We start from the raw sequence: 16,940 nt of genomic DNA on the forward strand, positions 1-16,940 counted from the left end.
AGCGCTATTGGAGGGTGGAGAGACAAGAAAAAGGAAAATGAAAAAGAGAGAGAGAGAAACAACAACAAAAAGAGAAAAAAAAGGGAAAAAAAGTTGTAATTGCGTTTTTTCTTTTTTAAAAAAAAAAACAACCACAATATAGAAAATCATGCGAAATACCTAATTCACTGGAGCCATATGGAACCTTCTTCTGAAGGCCTGGCCTCTTCTGCCTGGGTGGGAGGACTAGAGCAATAATTAACAAGATAAAAGGTGGAGCTGAGAGCAAGAGAAAAAGCTTTGCCTTTAAAAAAAAAAAGGTAAAAAGGAAAAATTATAAAAATAAAGGGAAGACAGAAGCAGGGAGAAGGGATTGCGGTGTGGAGAAGCAGGGAGAAACAGAAACAGAGACACAGAAACAGATAGAAGACCAGGGGTGCGGGGCGGGGTGGGGGGGAGGGCTCCCTACCACTAGCTCATTTGCTGAAGGCTGAATTATCAGTAGAAAATCTTCATTCCCTGAAATACCCAGTTCGCTGGAGCCATGTGGAAACTTCTCTGTTAAGTCCACTTTTTTTTTTGGACAGATTTTCACTGTAGGGCGCGTGCGCTCACCAGACAGACAGAGAGAGACATAGAGACAGAAAGTGAGAAATCACCCCCCAGGGGGGATGGTCACGCCGCAATCTCTTCTCCTCCATTCTCCTCTCAGGATCTTGGGCACGCACGCACGCGCGCCCGGCGTGAGTTTTAAGCCACCGGGTCCGGGACACAAACCGCAGTCGACTACGTGGGAGTCCAGCGACATAGCCATTACGCTAACTGCTGGTTCCCTGTTAAGTCCACTTTTAAAGGATTAACATTTTTTAAATGTCAACTTAGGAGAATTATTTCTGCTAAGTATCATTAAAAATTGACGATTTATTTATCCATCACTGCAATACAAGTTATTCAAAAATAGACCAATAGAACATGAAAGAAAGCTCGCATTTGTTCTTTGACTTCCAATGTACTATCAAGTTGAGAGTAACAGTCAAAATCTACTGGTTTTTCATTTCTTTCTAGTGAGAGAAACTGGAGTAGGAGTAGAAGCCTGAAATGTAACATAAACAACAAATCATATTTTTAAAACTTATTCCTAAAACCTTATCAATTTTGATGATGAAATTCAGATTATGGGTATATTACTGGGGAAAACATATACATATGTGTATATATATATTCATATAATAACAATGTTACAGTGTATTTTATGTATTTATAAACACCATTTAATGGATCATCAGTAATTTTCTTTTTACACAAAAGTCTCTTAAAATATAATTATTTATTATGCAGTACCAGACTCTTTAATATCCTTTATGAGTGTGATTAAGGGACCGGCAGTTGGTGTAATGGCTATGTCGGTGGACTCCCATGTAGTCGACCACAGTTTGAGTCCCGGAACTGATGGCTTAAACTCACGTCAGACATGTGTGCATGCGTGCCCAAGATCCCAAGAGGAGAATGGAGAAGGGATTGCAGCATGGTCATCACCCTTGGGGGGTGATTTCTCACTTTCTGTCTCTCTGTCTTTCTGGCGAGCACACATGCCCTCTAGCAAAAACCTCTCCAAAAAAATAGAATGTGCTTTAAATGATGGACTATCTTATTACAAATTACATTTATTACAAATGTGAATAAATATACAACAAGCAAAACTATTTCTCAGCTAACTTTATACAGAAGTTTTAATTTTTATAGCTCAAAACTTAAGTATCTGTAGTCTGTATTACTGGCCTTTTAAAATGAAGACTTTCGAATTGCATCCCTGGTTAAGGCAGATTAGCATATAACAGACAACAGCTCTTCTTCTAAAGACAATTAGAAAAAGTGGACAGAATATTTAAAAACTTATATCTGAATCATCATAAGACTTCCAAGGGAAGATTTAAGAAATAAGAAAATTATTTCCTTGAAAGAAGGGAAATACGGGTGCCATGCATAGGTTAAATGTTTGTCCTCCAGTGGTTTCTGTGTTAGAATTAGGTTTTTTGTTTGTTTGTTTGGGAGATTTTTGCTATAGGGCATGTGCACTCGCCAGAAAGACAGAGAGAGACAGAGAGACAGAAGGCAAAATATCACCCCCAAGAGGAGATGGTCACGCTGCAATCCCATCTCAGGAGACGGTCATGCTGCAATCTCATCTCCTCTATTCTCCTCTCGGGATCTTGAGCACACACTGAGCGTATGTGCCCAGTGTGTTTTAAGCCACTGGATCCAGGACTTGAACCATGGTTGACTACATAGGAGTCCAGCAACATAGCCATTATTGTCAACCCAAGGTAAGGGTTTTGGGAAGTGGTGAGACCTTCAAGAGATGAGGTATACTGGATGGTGTTTGAATCATAGAGGCATCACACTCATGAATGGATTAACACTGACTTGTAAGAAGGAGTGAGGTTTTGCTCTCATGGTAAGGGATTGGTTTCCATGAGAGTAGGTTATAAAAGAAAGAAGTCCATTCTGAACTGCAGTGCTAGAAGCCACATGGCTGACTGCAGATTTGAATCTCCAGCCCGAGTGACATGCTAGGCTCATGCAAGTGTGCCAAAGATTCTGATTCTCCAGAGACCTGGGAGTAGGGAATCAGAGTTTGACAAGATGTTGTTGATGGTGCCTGTCTTGCTCTCTCTCTTTCTGCCACTTTCAATAGTGGTTGACTATAGCAAGGGAGGAACAGGGACTGATTGTGAAAACAGGAAGGGGTACTATGGAGCTATCTTTAAATTACGTAGACATATTAAATTACCAGAAAAGCCTTTAAGGCAAAAACAGCGATAAAGAGATATATCTCATAAGGGTATAAGGACCAACTCACTGGGGAGATGGAACAATAGTAAATTTGTAGGCACATTATCCCATAACTTTCAGATTATGTAATTTAAGATTTGAAGAACTATAGAGATTTATAGTTAAATTCATTCTCTACATGTTCATCTCAGTAACTGACAGACAATACAAGACCAAAAATACCAGTAAAATCATACACAATGTGTGGAACACAATGAACAAACTTGAGCACATTGACGTTCACTGAGCAGTGCAACCAATGCTTACACTGTGATTATTCTTTGTGAATAAACTAGGACAGTCACTCAAATTAACCAATTGCAGGGCCATAGAGGTGGTCACAATTTTCAAAATATTTAACTCACTTATAATATGTTCACTGAATACGGTGAGATTAAATGACACGTCAAGAATAAAATGGAACTAGAAAATTTGCACGTTTGGAAATTAAACAAGAGGCTTATAAATAATCCGTGATTCAAAAAAGAAATCCAGGAAGAAATTAAGTGATATTTTGAAAGGAGTTGTAATGCAAACATAGCATTATGCTTGTGTGATACTGCTGAAGTTGCACTTAGAGGAAACCGAAGAGCTTTACTACTAGCATATATTAAAGAATCAAGAAAATTAAAATCAGTGGAAAAGAAAGGAAAAAGAGGAGAAGGAAAAAAATGGAAAGAAGAAAAAAGCAGAAGTTAATAAACTAAAAACAAACATTAAATAGAAAGGAGCACTAAAAGGCCGGTAAATTAATATAATGTATAAAGCTTTGGCGAGATTGATAAATAAATAAAATTACCAATGACAGGGATAAAAATTATATTACTAGGTCCTACAGACCTTAAAGAAAGGTATTAGAATGTTTTACCAATTAATTTGAAAAGTTAAAAAATGGACAAATTTCTAGAAAAACACAACTCTGTGAAATTGTCACAAAGAGAAATAGAAAATTTGTATAATTCTGTATCTATTAAAGAAATTAAATCTGTAATTTAAAACTTTCCTACAAGGCCCAGATGGTATCACCAGTGAATTTATCCAAATTCTACAAAAATCAGAAAATAGAAAAAGAGAACACTTTCCAATTCATTTTTATAAGGCCAACACAACCTTGATTAAAAAACCTAAAAGGACATGAACTAAAAAGGAATTTAGAGGGCTATGCCTTTCAATGGATATAGTTTCAAAATCCTACTGAAAATATTAGCAAAGTAAAGCTTGCTGTATGTAAAGAGCAATCTACATCTTCACTTAGAAGTTTTATTCCAGCAATACAGGGTTCATTTTACATATTAAAAAATAACTTTATGTAGTTATCACATTAAGAATATAAAAAAGAAAAATCATGCAACCAGCTTTGTAAGTGAATCACATTTAATATCCATTTATGATTTAAGTGAGAAAATATTCTTAGCAAACTAGAAACAGAAAAGAATTTCTGTAAGTGATTTTTTTTAAAAGCTACAAAGTCCCACAGCAAGTATGAAACGTCATGTGGAATATCCAAAGCTCCTCCCCTGGAATCAAGACTAGAACAAAGATATTCTCGTCAGCATTTCTATTCAGCACTTCTCTAATATCCTAGTTAATGTAAAAAGGCATGACAAAGAATAAAAGGTATATGAATTGGAAAGAAAGAAATGATTATTTGTAGATGATTGGATGATGCACATGAAAAATTCTTCAATTTATCGTAGTTAGTAAGTTAATAATATAAACACACTGGATACAATACACACAAAAATGAATATTATTTTAATAAACCACTTCTAAATAAACAGTTAGAAAATACAATTTGAAGACAAGCTAGCCCAGTCATGGAGGCACAGACAGAAGGGCACTACCATGCAAATATGGAAGACCAGATTCTTGACTGACCCCAACCTGCTCGGCTCTCTGGCATGTGCCGGGACTCTGCCTGAATGGGAGGCAAAGGAAGGGATCGTAGCACGGTGAGACCCTGCTGAGGACAACCTCCCTACCTTAAGAAATAAATAATATAAACTTTAAAGACAAATTTGGTTTTACATGGTATCACAACATCAAATATTAGAAATACATTTAATCTTATATGAAAACTTCTCAATAGTAAATCACAAAACATGATTGAGAGCTAGAAAAAATGCCTAAGTACATGGAATAAATACACTCATCATCAGTTGGGACATTAAATTTTTTTGTAGTTTGTTTTCTGTTTTCAAGGGTTTCTTCTATATTTATTTATTTCAATTAGACCAGAGAGAGACAGAGAAAGAAAGTGAGAAAGCAAGCCACCGGGTCCAGGACTTGAACTGCAGTTGGCCATGTGGGAGTCCAGTGCTCTTAACCACTACACCACCTGCCAGACCCTTTTTAAAAAATATTTATTTATTTATTTATTTAATTTAAGTAGACGAGAGAGAGTGTGTGTGTGTTTAAGGTTTTTGCCATAGTGCATGTGTGCTTACCAGAGAGAGAGAGTGAGAGGGAAAGTGGGAAATCAACTGCCCAGGTTGGATTGCCACATTGCACTCCCTTTTTCTCCATTCTCCTCTTGGGAGTTTGGGCATGCAGATACATGTGCCTGTCATGATTTTCAAACTGCCGGATCTGGGACTCAAACCACAGTGAACCATATGGGAGCCCTGAGCCTTCACCACAATGCCACCTGGTGACCTCAAAGATATGAATAATTTTTAAATTTAATTAAATAATTAAATAGGGACCAGTAGATGGCATAATGATTGTGTCGCTGGACTCTCCTGTAGTCGACCATGGTCCAAGTCCTGGACCTGGTGTCTTAAAACTCACACTGGGTACATGTGCACATGTGCCCAAAATCCTAAGAGGAGAATGGAGGAGAGGGGACTGTGGAATGGTCATCCTTCCCAGGGGGTGCCTTCTCATTTCCTGTCTCTGTCTCCAGCAAGAGCATGTGCCCTATAGCAAAAGTCTCTCTGTAGAAAATAATAATAATTAAATGAATGACTTAAAGTTATTTTAAAGATGCCAGCTGCACCCAAACTAATCTATAGATTCCATGCAATTCCAATAAAAATTTTGGCAGCTTTTTTTACTTCAATGAAAATTGACAAAATAGCTATAATATTTATGTGGAGCTACAGTATAGCAGCAATTCATGGGCTAAGATTAGCTGTGACATTCTAGAAGAAAAATAAATAATTTAAAGTAAAATACATTAAAAAATAATTTAAATTAACAGCAATTAAGAAAGTAAGGTGGGGCCAGCTAGGTGGTGTGGTGGTTAAGGTTCTGAGCTCCTTCATGGCTGACCACAGTTAGAGTTCTGAATCTGATGGCTTACTTTCTCACTTTCACTCTCTCTCTCTTTCTCATACTGTATCTCTCTGGTGAGCACATGTGTCCTATAGCAAATTTAATAATAATAATAATAATAATGACGAATAAAATTAAATTAAAAAAGAAAGTATTGTATTGTTGGTTTAAGTTCAAAAAAATCGACTAATGGAAATTAATAGAGAATTTGGAAGACCTACCCACATACAGAGACTAAATTTCTCAAAATGGTGGTACCTCAGTATGGAAGTCTTTTCAATAAATGGTACTTGGTCAATTGGATTTCCAAATGTATAAAAATTCATTGTGACATCTATCTTACTCCATAGCAAGAAAAAAAAATCAATTCCAAATATATTACTTATCTAAATGTGAAAGCTAAGAAAAATACAGCTTCTAGAAAATAACAGGAGATTATTGTATAATCTCAGAGAAACAAAGATTTTGTAAACAGAACAACAGAACATAAAAAGTAGCAAGAAAAAGGAAAACTTGGAAAGTTGATCTATACTAAAAAAAAAACAACTTCTGTTTATTAAAATATATAGTTAGAAGAGTAAAAAAAAAAGCCACAGATGAAGAGAAAATATCAGTATGTATATTCACTAACAAACACATATCAGAATATATATGGGAAACTATAAATCAACAATGAATACAATATGATTTTTTAAACAACAATAATAAATGAATAGCACTATTTTTTTAACCATAAGGTGCATACACTAGTTAAAGAGAGGCAGAGCGCGAGAGGAAAAGTAAGAAGTCACCCCCCTCTCCCAGGGGGGATGGCTGTACCACTATCCTTTCTTCCATATTCTCCTCTCAGGATTGTGGGCATGCACACACTTGTGTCCGGCATGTTTTTCAAATCACCAGATCTGGGACTTGAACCACAGAATTGATCATGTGGGATCCAGCACCTTAACCTCCACACCACCTGCTGGTCCCAAAATTGCACTAATTTTTTCATGACAGAGAAGGAGAGAGAGAAATGCCCTCAACAGGGTCTTATGTGGTGACCCACAGCATTTCCTAGCCTGCCAGGAAAGCATGCACACGCAGACCCAGCATGTACAGGTTGATGCAGGATACCAATTCCAGTCCTTGACATGGCTTCCAGCATTGCAGAGGGATACACCACCTCTGTGTCACTGTGACTAGGTAAAAAAGTACTCATTTTATTAAAAAAAAAAAATTTAGAAGGAACAAGAATATCTGAGTTGCCAATAAATATCTGAAAAGGTGCTCTACCTTGACATAAGCTAAAGATAACAGAAGACAAAGCCAGGAGGAGATACCACTACATTCCTATTAGAATGAGTAAGATTAAAACGGCTGAAAATCTAAACTATTGGGTAGGATGGAGCAGCTAGACATTTCATATGCTGCTGTTTGGGATGTAACTGTTGCAACCACTCGAACATTAAAAAGGATCTATTAATGATAACTAGGAACATGACCCAGCAATTATACATCTTTAGGAATATACTCAACAAAAATACCTCAAACTCGCACTCACCATAAAGATGTACAAGAGCATTTTTGACAGAACTGTTTGTAACAGAGACAAACTTTACTATTCACTGATGAGTAGAATGGATCAATAAATTGTGAAAGACTCATACAAGAAAATACTTGGGTGCAATGAAAACTGGTGAATTAGCACTACACCTGACAACATGGATGACTTTGCAAACATAATACCGAGCAGATACAAAAGCATATCACTGTATTCTTTCATGAGCTCAAGCACGTGCAGCCATAAGAGGTGACACGGGAAAGGTGCAGACGTCCTGGAGCAGGGTCACTGCTCGCCACTACAAAACCACCCCAGATAAGGGGCCCTACAAAGCAGGTGGGACTCAAAGACTCAAAGACTCCAGGGCAAGTGACTTTCTCGGGGACCAGGGTGGAGGACACAGTGTAAACACAAGAGGATACCACTGGCACGACTGAACATCACCAGGTCTTAATCAGGGGAAGGTGGCCAGGGTATTTGTGCCAGAGGCCAGCTTGACCACAGAGGTACTCCCGGTTACCCAGGCATGCTCATAGCCTGTTTGTGGCGATGCTGAGGCCATAGAAAAATATGAAGTTTAAAAATATGCAATAGAAATACATAATGAATTATTTCACATTTACATAATTCTGAGAGAGGAAGAAGAACTGAAGTATGGTGTTAGAAGTAAAAACAACACTGATTGGGTGGGGGAGAGGGTGTGGCACTTGGGAGGCGTTCATGGCCCTGTTCCCTCCCTTTCTCTGGGTGGTGCTTACTCAGCTAGGATCACTTTGTGAAAATTCACAAGCTGTGTACGCTGAACTGTATACTTTTTTGAATGCATTTCATATGTCAATAAAAAGTTCACTTAAAAAAATAAAATCTAGATCCATAAATAATACATTAATTTTATGTGTTTTATCATTTTCCCAAAGTCATTTAACTGGTTGGAGGCATGTAAACTTGGCTTTACTGTGTTTTTCTTCTTTTATTCATTGTTTTAAAAGCTGTGTTAGGTCTTAAATATCTCTTCCTTGATCTTTGAAAAGGAAAGTTAACATCGTTTGCACAGTTGTTGAGGAATCACTTAACCCAATTAAAAATGAAAATCGGGCTTTCCATTTGGTTTCATTTTCCCGTCTTGAATTAATGTAACCGCCATGGTTTATTCTTTGTTCGCTGTATGCCATTCTCCCATTTCCCTGTTGGTGCAGAACAGTTGAACATTTCGTTTTACTTACAGATTAGACCCTGAGCCATCTTAGGAGGATTAACTCTACTGAATTTGTCAGAAATCTTTGAGAAAAGAGACAGGGAAGTACCTCTTGTCCCGACTTCATTTGCATTTCTTTCTTAGGTGCCTGGCAGTCAGTCTTGCTGGAGAGATGGGATGGTTGATGTTTAAAGAACTTTCAGGGCCAGGCTAGTCCACTATGAAGAGAATAAATATACCTAATCAATGCATAAATATATTGCATCCTAATACAACCATGTCTCTGCCCTGGAGCACCTATGTGACAGGTTCTCCCCTTGCTATAATCTCTTCTCTCCTATTCCCAGTACAAAGAACCTTAATGAGTATGACTGCAAGATCCAACACTCTCATGGGAGCCCTACAGACCCCTTGAACAAATGCACAAAAATTTGAGAGAATTTGGGTGGAAGCTCTAAGTTTTCAGGCCTGCCAGGAAGGGGGTTATTGTAAGCTCCCAAATCACTTATTGTCCTTTAAACTCTAAATAGAAGCTACACACCTGGTTGGTCCCACCCACTTTGCTGACCTATTTTCTTCTCTGAACAAAGGCATTCAAATTTGCAGTTTCTACCCATGCCTAAAGTCTTAGTTTCTCAGGTTTTTATTTTTTTATTTATTTATTCTTTAATAATGCAAGGCACTTTTTTTCTCTTTTAGATTACAACCTTTTTAGTATTCAGATGGGCCTTTTAAAAAAATAATTCTGCCGCAGTCTAAATGCACACGGAACCATAGATCATAAATGTTCTCATCCAACTAGTCCTCATAAGGAATAAATACCGGAACATATAGTATAGATTTTCTCATGAAGTCAACCCAAAGGTGAACAGATGAATAAATGCCATTTATATTCTTGGTCACCCACTTGAATCATATAGAACTTATTAAAACATCCTACACTCAGCATTGATCCATGCAAATCCTTCAGTGGGATGGAGGAGAAAGCCCTTGAGAGGTTCTGACTCACTTTCTCACTATAGAAGTAGGCTGGTGTAACCCAGCAAGGTGGGAATGGAAGGGCTTTATGCCAGGGCACCTGGGCTCCTGGGTACCTGCTTCACCCCTTGAGTAAACACGGGGGCCTACTGGCTGGTTGTCTTCAAGGCTCTGCCTCTCTTTGCCCTAATTGGTGAGCATGAAATTTGAGGCTGACCTGTACAAAAGAGTACAGAACTTTGGATTCCACATTGTTATACCAGTTGCCCGTATGTCAAAAGAGACACCAAGACTGGTGGGTAAGAACACAGGATTCAGAGTGTGGTCAGCTGCATTCCCAGTTCTACCATTTATAAGCTATGAGACTTCTTTTGTGCTTCAGTTTTTTCATATTTTCTTTTCGTTTTCTGCATTTTTTAAGGTCTTTGTCATAGGGTATGTGCACTCACTAAAGATACAGAGAGAGAGAGACCATGAGAGGGAAAGTGAGAAATCATCCTCAGAGAGGTTGGCCATACCACAATCCTTTTTTCTTCATTTTCTCCTGGGATTCTGGGCAAGCATGCACACACATCCAATAGTTTTCAAGCCACCAGGGCCAGGGATCATGGAAAATGTTGCCTTATTAAAAAATTATGCATGTATTTCAATTTTTTGTACCAAAATAAGCTCGTACTTTAATTCCATTTTTTTATTAACTTTTTGAAGTCTTCTAATACATTTTTATGACAAATAAATACATGAAAGAAAGAGAGAGAGGAGAAGGGAGGGAAAGAATAAAAGGAGAAAATTCTATATGGAATTGTTCATGGCAAAATTTTCACATACTGCTTACTTAAGGTCATCTGCTCCTCTAGCTTCCTTATTTTTTCTTGTTACTTTTAGAGATGCATGCACTCATCAGCGAGACAGAGAGAGAGAAAGTGCAAAATCACCCCCCACGGGGAGATGGCCATACCACAATCCCTTCCCTTCCATTCCCCTCTTAGGACTTTGGGCACACACACACTCCTGGCACAAGCTTCAAGCTGGCAGGTCTAGAACTTGAACTGTGGTCAACCATGTGGGAGTCTAGCACCTTAACCACTACACCACCTACCGGAATCTAGCTTTCTTATTTTAACTCTTGGTCTTTTGATCACTTCTAGAAGGAAGGGGGCAGGGTCCTTTATATCTTAGAGCTCTGTACCCCAGGATATTGCTCCTGTGTCTGGCTGCAGAGCTCTGTCATTACCTGCCTCTACAGGGACCACACCCCATATCTGTCCAACCACTCCTCCATCTTTAGTTACCCAGGTCTTCTCAGCATAGAACAGGGCAGTTGCCCATAAGAGCTGACCCATGTGTGAGGTGAGCCAACCCATCTCATACACGGGCAAATGCAACATCCCTGGCTCTCGGTCTTGGTCAAGGTGCTACTCTCCCAGCAATCCTTCCCTTTCCTTGGGCTTCCCGTCACTTGAACACGGTGTATACTTTGGGGAGGGGCTTCACGAATCTCCCTGTACATCTGACTAAAACAGAGAATGACTGTAGTAAAGAACACACATTACCTGGAAGTAGCTCCTCAGATACAATTAGTAGTCAAGGTTAATTACATTTTTAAATAAATTATGTATGTAATGTCTGACTTCTTTCCACAAAGGATTCAAGTCTCTGGTTAATTATTACTAATAAAGCTTTGCAAACTAGCATAACATTTCCTCAAATTGGATATGAATATAATTAATTCTCATTTGAAAAAGTGTCTTGGAATGAAGAGAGTAAAACTCACTAATAAAAATAACGTGATTGATACACTGATGTGCATCAGACTGGGCACTCCCTGTGGATTTGGAACCAGGATTACCAAGAGCCTTGGAGTGAAATTAGCTATGTGTCAGCAACCAGTCAACAGCATTCTGGCTTGTGGGCAATGCTGCAGTGGGCACAAGGTGATGTGGGCATATGGGCCCCAGCCAGCGCTGTAGAGATGACCCAGGGCTCCTGAGCTGGCTTTCTGGTTGTGTATCTTTTAGCAAGTCATTAATTTTTGTGCATTGCTATTCAATTTTCTGTAAAATGAGAGAGACATTAGAAGAAATCACTAAGAAACCTTCTTTTATGTGATTTGACCCTTATAAACTCCACATCACAATTTAGTCATATGGCTGTGAAATTGATTGACACTCTTTAAAGAGATACTTCAAACTTTTTCTGAGCACCTCTTCCCTCCTTCCCTTAATTTCCAACTCTGCAACAGCTTTCACTCTAAGAATAGAACATGGCATTGAAATGAGCTATATACTTCTGCATTTATACGGAAAAATTCTTATAGTGGCTTTATTTGCCTGTGTGGCTAGATATTTAGTTCTTCAGTTTCAATGCAATAATTCATCCATTTTATTCAACCATGAGACAGTGTATATCTGATTTTTTAATTACAGTCACAAGAGACACCATTAAAGGGAGCTCCACTTTCTACCAGGAGGCCATGTTCACTTTTCTTGCAAGATTATACACGAACAATGATTACTGAAATAAGTGAAATCACAGAGTCCCTAAAATAGATACAGGTATATTTCTTTCTACTGGCATTTAATTTACACAGTAGCAATTCTTCTAGCCATTGATGCTGTACGTTATTCTATCCTTTGGAGAGGTTCTTGATTTGGTTCTCTTTTCAATTATCCTCAGGAAGAAAAAAAACAAAACAAAACAGGGATACCTGAAGATTGCAGAATTAACTCAAGCATAGTATGTCTCTTTCTCTTCTTGTAACTGCCATTTGCTAACTTCCCAATTAATTCTTCGCACCCGCCCTCCACCCACCTACACACCCTTGCATACGATCTGTCTTAGTCATTTGACAAGATCTACTAGAATCAGTATAGTAGCACCTTGATTAGTATTCACAGTAATTGCTATTTCACAGATCCTCAGTGGAACGTACTTATTTTCTTCCAGCAAATTTTCAGGTTGCTTAAGGTCAAGCCCACCTCATCCATGAGGAGCTGTTCAATAAACACCTATCCTGAAACACTGAAATAATCCTTTGTTTTGTCACATGTTGATTTAATTCCTCAAATGGAATTCAATATGTAATGACAGTATGAAAGGGGTCATTGTTTAAATGGTGCAAGATCGATTGCTACAAAACCTAGGAGGGAATTTGTAATCTCCCACCCAGCATCAAAGAAGTCCTGAAATGTAGGAGTGTGGCCCCACAGGGGAGGTCTGATTCCCAAGTAGCAAAGGATGAAAGAGATTTGGGAAGAGTTGATTTTACTAGGACTCCTATGCTTCAACATGTTTTATATCGCAGAAACACACAAATACACACCTAAGTACCTATACGATTGTGGTACAGCAGCAACCCAGGACTACAGTATCTATGCCCATGGAAGAGCTTTGTGTTTGGCTATATTAGGTGGCAAAATGTAAAGACAAGAAATGTGCCTTATTCGATTTTCTACCCCAGGCTCTAACTCAGAGCCTGGAAATGGTCTGTGAATATGCGTTACTAGCCAGGTATATAATAACAGGAACTAATCATTTTACTCACTTGCCATTGTTTTATTTAGTATCGTACTCACTAAAGTACTTTTAGTATCCTTACTTTATAGAGAAGGAAACTGAGATTTAAAGTAATAATTTTCTCTTCCAAGGTCTGTCCGCAGGGCCGATGATCACAAGACTGGTAAGATACTCTTTAAAGTACTTGCATGGAAACTCAGAAAAACAAAATACATTTCACATTTCCCAAAGTATTTTTTATCATCACTTGAAATTGATGGTTTGTGCCATTCTTATTTTAAAGATCTGGTAGTAGAAGCAAAAGAATAACTTGATAAGCTCTATACACATCCATCGAAGCATAGACGGAAAATAATATTTTTTAAAGTTTTGTCTCCACACTTGCCCTACAAGATTTGAATGGAAATAGTTTTTTTTCAGCCATATACTGACTGTTTTATTAATAATTGCTGTGTCAACAAGATTGTTGGCCTTGTTAGATTTTACCAGGATCACATCTTGTCTTCACGTGCCCTCATTTAGAGTCTGACCTTTTGCTTAATGTGATTTCAATTGATCAGGCAGGCTTGGTTGTCCTGTGTGAAGGTCACACAGCACGCAAGAACAAGGAAAGCCTTTCTGAGAGTAGGGCCTAGAGCCTTCTTCTTTTCTCTAGTATTTGCCTTCTTGTAATGCGTCTTGTGATGTTAGTTGAAACCCAAAAGGGTCGATCTTTACAAACCTAATTTACTGTTCATTCACCTCAGCAGTTTATAAAATTAGCTCTTCTTGAACAATCCAATCGAAAACCTGAGCAAAACTTGGGGAAAAGACTACCAACGGGAAGGTAAGCAGCCTGGCTTAGTTCCACATTATTTAGAAAAAAATAAACCAAATGACCTTTTAAATTTTATTGTAAAAGTCATTTCTGGTCATTACAGAAAGCGAGGGCTGCGTGAAATAAGCTTCTGTGGGTTCTGTGGAGAGGTGTCGCTTAAAAATGATATTCTGTCTTAGTTGCCTAAATTTACAACAATTATTCTTTACATTTCTGGTCAGAAATTTGTATGTATTGATGAATCGCCTATTAAATGTTCTTTAATTGATGTTTGAGTTATACATAATTACATGCTCATTGTGGAAAGTTTGGAAAGTACGAAAAAGGATAAAAATATTGGGAACAAACCTGATCGTGATCTTTGAATTTGTTGGGTTATTGACAATTAAATCTGGGGGCTTCAGCTGAAAAGGAGGAATTCTGAAAATAAGGATAAGGATATATATATATATATATTTTTTTTTTCTTTTCTTGACAGGGAAGGGGAGCCAAGTAGGTAAACAGAATTCTAAGAAGTATATATTGCACATGAAAATCAAGAGTTGGAAAATGATGGACATAAAATGTTATTTCACACAATAAAGTTATTTGGGATTTTGCAAAATCCTCCCCCACCCTCGCTCTTAGCAACCCACAGTGGAAAGAGAACTGGTCACACCTAACACTGTTGGAAAAGCCGGTCCTGGTCTAGCACTTCAAAACCCACCGTCACTTATCTTATTTCATCCTCACACAATGTTGTGAAGTGGAATTTGTCATCCCTCTCCTAGAGATAAGGACACTGAGTCTCAGAGAGCTTAAATGATTTTACCAAATCCAGCTAGCAATAAATGATGAAATCTGATAAAATCAGGACTAAAAGGTAGGTCTTCTGACCCCTAAATGTGCTAATTCTGTTGGATTAAATGTTCTTTAATTGATGTTTGAGTTATACATAATTACATGCTCATTGTGGAAAGTTTGGAAAGTACGAAAAAGGATAAAAATATTGGGAACAAACCTGATCGTGATCTTTGAATTTGTTGGGTTATTGACAATTAAATGGGGCTTCTGCAGCAAAGGAGGAATTCTGAAAATAAGGATAAGGATATATATTATATTATATTTTTTTTTTCTTTTCTTGACAGGGAAGGGGAGCCAAGTAGGTAAACAGAATTCTAAGAAGTATATATTGCACATGAAAATCAAGAGTTGGAAAATGATGGACATAAAATGTTATTTCACACAATAAAGTTATTTGGGATTTTGCAAAATCCTCCCCCACCCTCGCTCTTAGCAACCCACAGTGGAAAGAGAACTGGTCACACCTAACACTGTTGGAAAAGCCGGTCCTGGTCTAGCACTTCAAAACCCACCGTCACTTATCTTATTTCATCCTCACACAATGTTGTGAAGTGGAATTTGTCATCCCTCTCCTAGAGATAAGGACACTGAGTCTCAGAGAGCTTAAATGATTTTACCAAATCCAGCTAGCAATAAATGATGAAATCTGATAAAATCAGGACTAAAAGGTAGGTCTTCTGACCCCTAAATGTGCTAATTCTGTTGGTGTGACTATTCCCATGTGATGATTATGTTAATAACGATGACATCATGATAAAGCTAATGTTTATTGAGCGCTTATTATGTGCACAGCATTGCTCTGAACGGTTTGCCTGTTTTAATTCCTTTAACAACATGATGCAAGAATTTCAACAAACTTCACTGTATAAAATTCATTTTGCATTTACAAATATGTCATTCCCTTTGGCATTGTGCAAAGTTATCACCTTCACGGTTCTGGAATCCAGAGAATTGATGCTAGATTGTGTGAAATGCTAGACAGAAGCATGGGAGAAGCAGATGGCCACCCTCAGGCCTACCAAGAGGAAAATGGACCCTGACTAGGGAGAAAAATCAGTACTATTTCATATAATAAAAAAGGCAGAGATTGTTTCCTTACTGAAACACATTCCAAACAAAGTAAATTTAGGACTTCTCTCATCTTTTTCCAATTTAATGCTATCAGCAAATGCAGTCTTTCAACTTGATTATAGATAGGCTTTGAGCAGAGGATTACTGATATTTTCTACTTTTGAAGTGCAGTCTTGTTTCTATGTAAAACATCTACTGAGTATTAATATGCCTTTTATTTTAAAAAGATAGCAAAATTAATTATGCTAATAGTTGTAGGGTTTATTTATATAGGAAACCAAAGCCTACACTATAAAATATCGGCAAAAAATTTTTCCATTTTTCCTTCCTTTGTCTCTGGCTCAGAGATTCTCACATAGCTTTTAAAAGTGAGGTCACCATCTGTACTGGTCACCTGTTGTGTTCAGCTCCACATTCTTTCAGCCCACCTTTTTGTAACTGGTATTATGACCACCAGTTTTGAACAGGTGTCAGTTGACAGTACCTAGTCTACACTGTACCACAAATCTCTTTTCACCTAGCACTGTTTTCTGTGGTATGTGTGCATGTGTGGCTGATGTTTTGCATAGGGTCTCACTGTATCCCAATCTTCCCATCTCAGCCTCCTGAGGAACTGGGACTGCAGGTGTCTGCCATAGTACTCAGCTTCTCCTGGGAATTGTTTTCCGATGTATTTTTTTCTATGAGAGTGAGAGAGGCAGGAACCCCAACAGGGTCTTTGCTCTGCTATCTATCTTCATTCTTCCCAATCCAGATCATGAGTGCACAGGTATGCACATCCTATTTGCTCAGGGAGGCCTCAGGTCTTGAACCTGGAATCTTTCATATGTGGTCCAGTTACATTACTGTTGTGCCAATGCACGGCCCTCTTGGAACTTTCTGTTACTGTG

This window comes from Tupaia chinensis, unplaced genomic scaffold, assembly GCF_000334495.1.
Source record: "Tupaia chinensis unplaced genomic scaffold, TupChi_1.0 Scaffold000088_1, whole genome shotgun sequence".
Lineage (NCBI taxonomy): Eukaryota > Metazoa > Chordata > Mammalia > Scandentia > Tupaiidae > Tupaia > Tupaia belangeri.